We start from the raw sequence: 6,563 nt of genomic DNA, 5'->3' as shown, positions 1-6,563 counted from the left end.
GTAAGCGCCGGGCGGAACGCGGTTTTGGGAGTCACGGTGGCCGAGTGGTTAAGGCGTTGGACTCGAAATCCAATGGGGTTTCCCCGCACAGGTTCGAATCCTGTTCGTGACGGCCGCTCTTTTTTTAAACGCTCGCCCTTTTTTTTCCCCTTCTGCCTCCCGGATACGTATACGTGCCTTTTCTGAGGCCCCTTTTGGATCTCGCAGGTGGAAGCCAAAAAGATCTTGGCTCCTGAATTTGGGGGCATGAGCGAGCGCGGGAAGTTTCATTATGCAAGCCGTACCCGGCTGCAGAGATAAGGAGCCGGTTGCAAAATCCTCTAACTGCTGGTTTGCTGGCCGCGCTTTCTTCGGGCGACGTTGTTTCATTCTTTGGAGAAGAGAAGCCGAAGGATTTGGCTGAAGTGTTAACTCTTGCTCGGGAATGTCAGTGCCTGCTGTGGAGTATCCCAGACCTGGGGCTGCCTCTGAATCTCATAAGCACAAGCCCTGGAGGTCTGATTAGTATGAAAACCCAAGAAACAGCTCTTTCCCTTGGATTTCCGGAGGGCAGTGCACCCCCCTCCCCCCCCCCAACAGCAGCACGCAGGATCTTGCTGCAGCTACAGCGTGGGAACATAACTATCACCTTTCACAAAGTGATATTCTAAATTCTTGGTGTTTCAACAAACTTCTCTTCATCTCTAACCCTCCTGTACTCACCTCTGCAATTCCATTTCTGGGGTCAGGGAGCTAGCACAGTGGGTAGAGCTCTTGCCTCGCACGTGGCCCAGGAAGTATCTAGGAAATTTGTCTGAGGTGGTTCTTTTTTTTTTTCTTTTTGGGGTCACACCCAGCGATGCACAGGGGTTACTCAGGAATTACTCCTGGCGGTGCTGGGGGACCATATGGGATGATGGGACTCGAACCCGGGTCAGGCCACATGCAAGGCAAGCGCCCTATCCACTGTTCTATCACTCCAGCCCCTGAGGTGGTTCTTTTTGCAATTTATTCTCTAAGGCCATGGAGGACAAGGGCAAGAATTCATAGAACTTTCTATACATTCCGTACAGTGGCTTCTCCTCACTGCCCCCACAAGCATCACTCTCCTTGTTCATGTTCATGTCCCGTACCTCTTTGGTGCACTTGAGTACTAACGGGGGCCTGTCATTGCCATCTAGAATTGCACCGAGCGTCTCTTCTGAAGCTCAGCAACAATTAAAATCTGTTTCCTCTACCTCCTGAGCAGGTCTTCTATCCATCCGCATTCTTTGAGGTTGTTACAGGTCCCAAGCGAGAGCCCCCATCCTTTGTAGGGGAGGGGGAGGGAGCACTGACACCACCACCAGTCACTGATTTAATACTCCCAAAACAGGGGCAGCTTTGTTTCATGCCAGCCCTCACCGCCCTCCACCACAATTTATTTTTAATTTTAATTCTTAAATTTTATTTTTCTACCACTCTTTTAGGATCTGTTCATGCTATACCCTGACTCAAGCACCATCTCCTAGCTCCTCACTTAAATGTCCATTCTCGAGGGCATTTTCCTCTTAACCGCATTCTTACACCCTAATCCTATTAGGTAGTCTTTCTTCTCCCATAGGCTATAAACACTTTAGGACACACACATACCCAAAAAAATCTGAATGGATTGCTTTTTATATAGTAGTTGCGTGGATTCCGAGCCAGGCTGCTTTCACCTCAGGGTACCCCAGAAGGGGGCGGGTGAGACCCCTCCCTGCCCCAAGGGACCCAACTCCAAAGGCAGCTGACCTCAGATACCCAGTTGCTCCCATGCTCCAGGCTGCTTTCCACACGCTCGGCCAAGCCTCACATATGAGGAACATATTCCTGGACCACGCAGTCGGGAAAACACACATCATAAGACACTCCCTACCCATTTTCCATTATATATATATGTATATATATACCTCTTGCCTCTTGGAGAGCCCCGGCAAGCTACCGAGTATCCCACCTGCACGGCAGAGCCTGGCAAGCTCCCCGTGGCGTATTCGATATGCAAAAACAATAACAATAACAGGTCTCATTCCCCCAACCCTGAAAGAGCCTCCAATAGGTCAGCGGTGGGAAAGACGAGTAAGAGAGGCTGCTAAAATCTCAGAGCTGGGACAAATGGAGATGTTACTGGCGCCCCCTCAAGTAACTCGATGAACAACGGGATGACAGTGATACAGTGATCTCCTGGGCTTTGCACACGGATGAGGATACTATGTACCAATAGAATCTTATCTAGTAGGTTCTACTCTGATGTGGGCCAGTTCCTGAAGTTTAAGTAGAGGGAGCGCCTAGGCAGGAAAATGCCCAGCAGAGGGCGCCCGAGAACTGCCGTGCGGGGCCGGTAGGTCCGAGGTTTACAAAATGGAGGATCTGGGCTGCGGGGTGGGGGAGGGGAGGAATCAAATCTTGCCTTCCCAAATGCTTCAGACATCGAAATTTCGTGCCCAACGGACATTTTAAAAAAATTTTTACTATCTCCCCATATCTCACCTGAAGCTCCCCAGCTCCTTCCGTCTGAGCCGCGCGGTATCTGTCACCATTCTGAACATTTCCACCCCCCTATTGAGTTTCTGATTCAGGATGTAGCTTTGATTTCTTCCCAAAAGTTACGCTTGCCAGAGTCTTGCAATCTTGCAAAGGGTTTTCGTTTTTCAGGGTGTTTTAAGGGACTGGGAATGCAGTAAAGTGGTTTGTCTTTGTGAAGTCCTGGGTTCCATCCCCAGCACTGCTTACCAAACAAAAAAAGTTGACAAATATCCTCCATAACCCCTTCGAATTCTCCATTAAATCATGAATTCAGAAAGCTACATTTTTCTTTGAGACAAGGTATTGCCAAGCTTTCTTCCTCCTTTTTTGAGGGCGTGTGTTTTGGGAGCCGCACCTGCCAGTACTCAAGGGACCTGTAGTGTTTGGGATGGAGCCCTGGGCCTTTTGCATGCAAAACAAGCTTGTGTTACCATCTTGCAAAACAAGATGGTAACAAGATGCTTGGTAACCATCTCTCTGGCCCTGTTTTCTCCCTTTTCATTTTTTTGAATACAAAACGTATATCCTCTGCTTCCAGTTCCATATACATTAATACTCTGTCATTGAAACCTTTGCCATGTTTGAAACCAGCGATTTTGGGTAGGTTGGAGGACATACTGTATCCAGGGCGGACTTCCGCATGCAAAGCATGTGTTCAAACCTCCCCTGGGCCCCAAACCAGTGCTGTCTTACTGGGCTTTAGACTCTGTATCCTCTTGCTCTTGGAACACGGCATCTCCTAAAAATTCTATCCTCTCCCGTCTGTAGTCTGTTGGAGTCATTCTTCTTCCAAGCCAGTTTCAGGGACTGTGGTTTCAAAGCATGGTGCTTGTTTTATCTCCAGTTGACCTCTATCACTTAAGATGCAGTCTCCTGCTTTAAACTTAAAACACTACCTTTAGATTATTGCCCTAGCCTAGAACTTCAGCTCCCTATCTGACCAAACACACGACCAAACACACGTTCCTATTGTCTGTACACCCAGCCTCGACCAGTACCCTAAATTCTTTCTAATTAAGGGCTGGAGCGATAGCACAGTGGTAGGGCATTTGCCTTGCAAGCTTCCGGCCTGGCCGAGCTGGTTCGATTCCTCCGCCTCTCTCAGAGAGCCCGGCAAGCTACCGAGAATATTTCACCCTCACGTCAAAAGCCTGACAAGCTACCTGTGATGTATTCGATATGCCAAACACAGTAACAAGTCTCACAATGGAGACGTTACTGGGCCTGCTCGAGCAAATGATGAACAACGGGAGGACAGTGCTCCAGTGCTAAGGAAAAGAGAAACCTCCAATCCCAATACCTCCAATGGGCTGGGTGTCTCCATGCGGTGGCCTAATGCTTCCTGCCTTCCCCTCATGAAATTCCATCTGTCTCTTCACCTCATAGCAAGCTAATTCCACCCAATCTTTTCTGTGGCATGTTGCTTAATATTATTTTAGTCCACCACCCTGTGGTGCTCAAGACTTACTCCTGGGCTCTGTGCTCAGAGGTGACTTCTGGAGGTTCAGGGAGCCGCATGGTACCAGAGATTGAATGCAGATCAACTGGGTGCAAGGCGAGCACCTTCCCTGCGACACTATCTCTGCGGCCCCATGTGTAATTAATAGAAGCATTAGGACCAGGGAGATAGCTCACAGGGCTGGATAGGCTTCGCCTGTAGTGGATCCTGGCTTGGTCCCTAGCACTGCATGGTGCCCCAAGCACTCCTGGAAGTGACCCCAAGCACTGAGCTGGGAGTGGCCCAGGAGCGTGGCCAGGATGTGGTCCAAAGCACATCAGCCAACTTAACCACACCATATTTTCCAGATTACTTCTGGAATTTCCCAAGGTTTCGTTCTCAGACTTTTTGCTCTCCTTTACTGTCTGCATTCATTCCTAGGATTTTTTGATCAACACTAAATTATAAATCTTCATCTCTCGCCCTGATTCAGGCTACGGACCCATGTTTCCTATTGCTGACGAAACACTGCTCTGTGGACGCTCTCCTAAACCTCTTCATCATCCTTCCCAAACTATTCAGGTAAATTCAAGAAATAATGTATGATTCATCTTTATACACCCCTTAATCTGCGCGGTAGTTAGGAGATTCAGGATCTGAAATGACTTTCAGGATTCAAGTCCTGCTTCTGATCATCACCTATGTGAATTTTGCCTTTTGTTTTCCCAGAATATGGAGATGGTAAGTGTGTCGTTGTTGGGATAACTATTCACCTTTTCCACTGCCAGTACCACATCTTACTCAGATCTCATTTCCAATGGTTCATGGAAGACTTTCCGCCCTCTCCCTGGGACTGAGTTCACCCCTTGCCCTTTATTCCCTTGGACTTAAGATACTTATTTGCAACAAACTATTTGCAAATAGTTTGTTGTATCTATTTGCAACAAACTATTTCCCATTATTTGTTCAAATGTATATTACTGATCTGCAGACTGCTTGAAAGAAGTGTTTCTCAGTTGCTTTTTTTGGTTTGTTTTTAAGCCTCACCGGCATTTGCTCTGTGGTTACTCCTGGCTCTGCACACAGGAATTACTCCTAGCAGTGCTTGGGGAGGGGGTGGGGGAAGGAACGGGGACCATATGGAATGCTGAGGGAGGAACATTGATCCGCAGCAGGGTGCAGGGCAAGCGCCCTACCCACTGAACTCCTTTCTACCCGTTTTAATTTTTTTTGCTTTTTTTTTGGGGGGGGGGGGGTCACACCCGGCGATGCACAGGAGTTACTCCTGGTTCATGCACTCAGGAATTACTCCTGGCGGTGCTCAGGGGACCGTATAGGATGCTGGGATTCGAACCTAGGTTGGCTGTGTGCAGGGCAAATTGTGCTATTGCTCCAGCCCCTCTACCCGTTTTTAAAATCTTGAAAATTCCCTGCTATTAAAAGGCAAGAATTAGCCCCCAATTATGTTTGATCTTTCATTATCTACTCAACAAATTATGAGCTCTAGCTTTCACTAGTTTCTTCAACTTATCCTTCACTTCCACCTATTGAGAGCTTGCAAATTGGGGAACCCGAAATTCTGGATCCACACGTTACAAAAAACTGAGGGGCAGGAGAAATATTACAGCACGTAGGGCAGTTGCCTGGTGCACGGCTGACCTGGGTTTAATCTGTGCTACTGCATAAGGTTCTAGATCCAGGAGTGATCTAGAACCTGTAGAACCTGTGAGCACTTCCTGGTATGAGCTACCTGTAAGGTGCTTGCCATGCATGCTGCCTACCTGGGCTTGATGCCTGCACCCTTATGATTTCCCGAGTACCACCAGGAGTGATTCCTGAGCACATAGCCAGGGGTAATCCATGAGCATTGTGATTTAGCACTCCAGCTCTTGAAAAAAAAAATAATAGATTTGGAAGTTAAAGAGAGCGATTGGGTGGGGCACTTGCATTGTATGAGCCCAACTTGGGTTCAGTATGGTGGCATCCCATATGGTGCCCCAGGCACCATAAGGAGTCATCTCCTAAGTGCAGAGCCAGGAGTAACCCTGTGCACCCCTGGTGTGATTCTCCCACCCCCACCCCCCAAAAAAAGGCGGGGGAAAAAAAATAGATTGTGCAGTATTGGGCTCCTGCTCTTTTGTGGTTTTGTGGCCATACTGGGCTATACTCAGGGTTTATTCCTGGTTCTGTGCTCAGGGATCACTCCTGGCTGGCTCAGGGGACCATATGCAGTGCTAAGGCTTGAACCCTGGTTGCCTACATCTAAAACACCCTTCTCAAGGAAAAATTAAATGAAACAAAATCACTCATGGCCTAGGAGATAGACCAAGGTTGGAGTCCATCCTTTTCATATAGGAGGCATGAGTTTGATTCCCAGCACCATGTGGTACCCCAAGAATGATCACAACCCACCTCCAAACATTGCTGGTAATAATCCAGGTCCACCCAACCACCACCACCACCTCCCCAAAAAGGGGAAAAATTTGGCGTGTTTTTCTCTCTCCTAACAGTGCTTAAAGCTTACCACATCACGTATTATATGCTAATCTTGTCTTTTATTTGGGGGGGGGGCATATCAGCAGTGCTCAGGGGTCACTGCTTG

The 6,563-nt window shown here is 48.1% G+C and overlaps 1 non-coding gene across 1 annotated transcript; it reads left to right on the top strand.

Moving 5' to 3' along the window:
• The first annotated feature begins 30 nt into the window (after window positions 1–30).
• Window positions 31–112, top strand: TRNAS-CGA (transfer RNA serine (anticodon CGA)). Its single transcript has one exon. It is a non-coding gene; the product is annotated as a tRNA-Ser (tRNA).
• The last annotated feature ends 6,451 nt before the right edge of the window (window positions 113–6,563 follow it).

Source organism: Sorex fumeus, unplaced genomic scaffold (assembly GCF_029834395.1).
Source record: "Sorex fumeus unplaced genomic scaffold, SorFum_2.1 ptg000042l, whole genome shotgun sequence".
NCBI classification, from domain to species: Eukaryota; Metazoa; Chordata; class Mammalia; order Eulipotyphla; family Soricidae; genus Sorex; species Sorex fumeus.
This window is presented reverse-complemented; position numbering and strand designations above follow the sequence as displayed.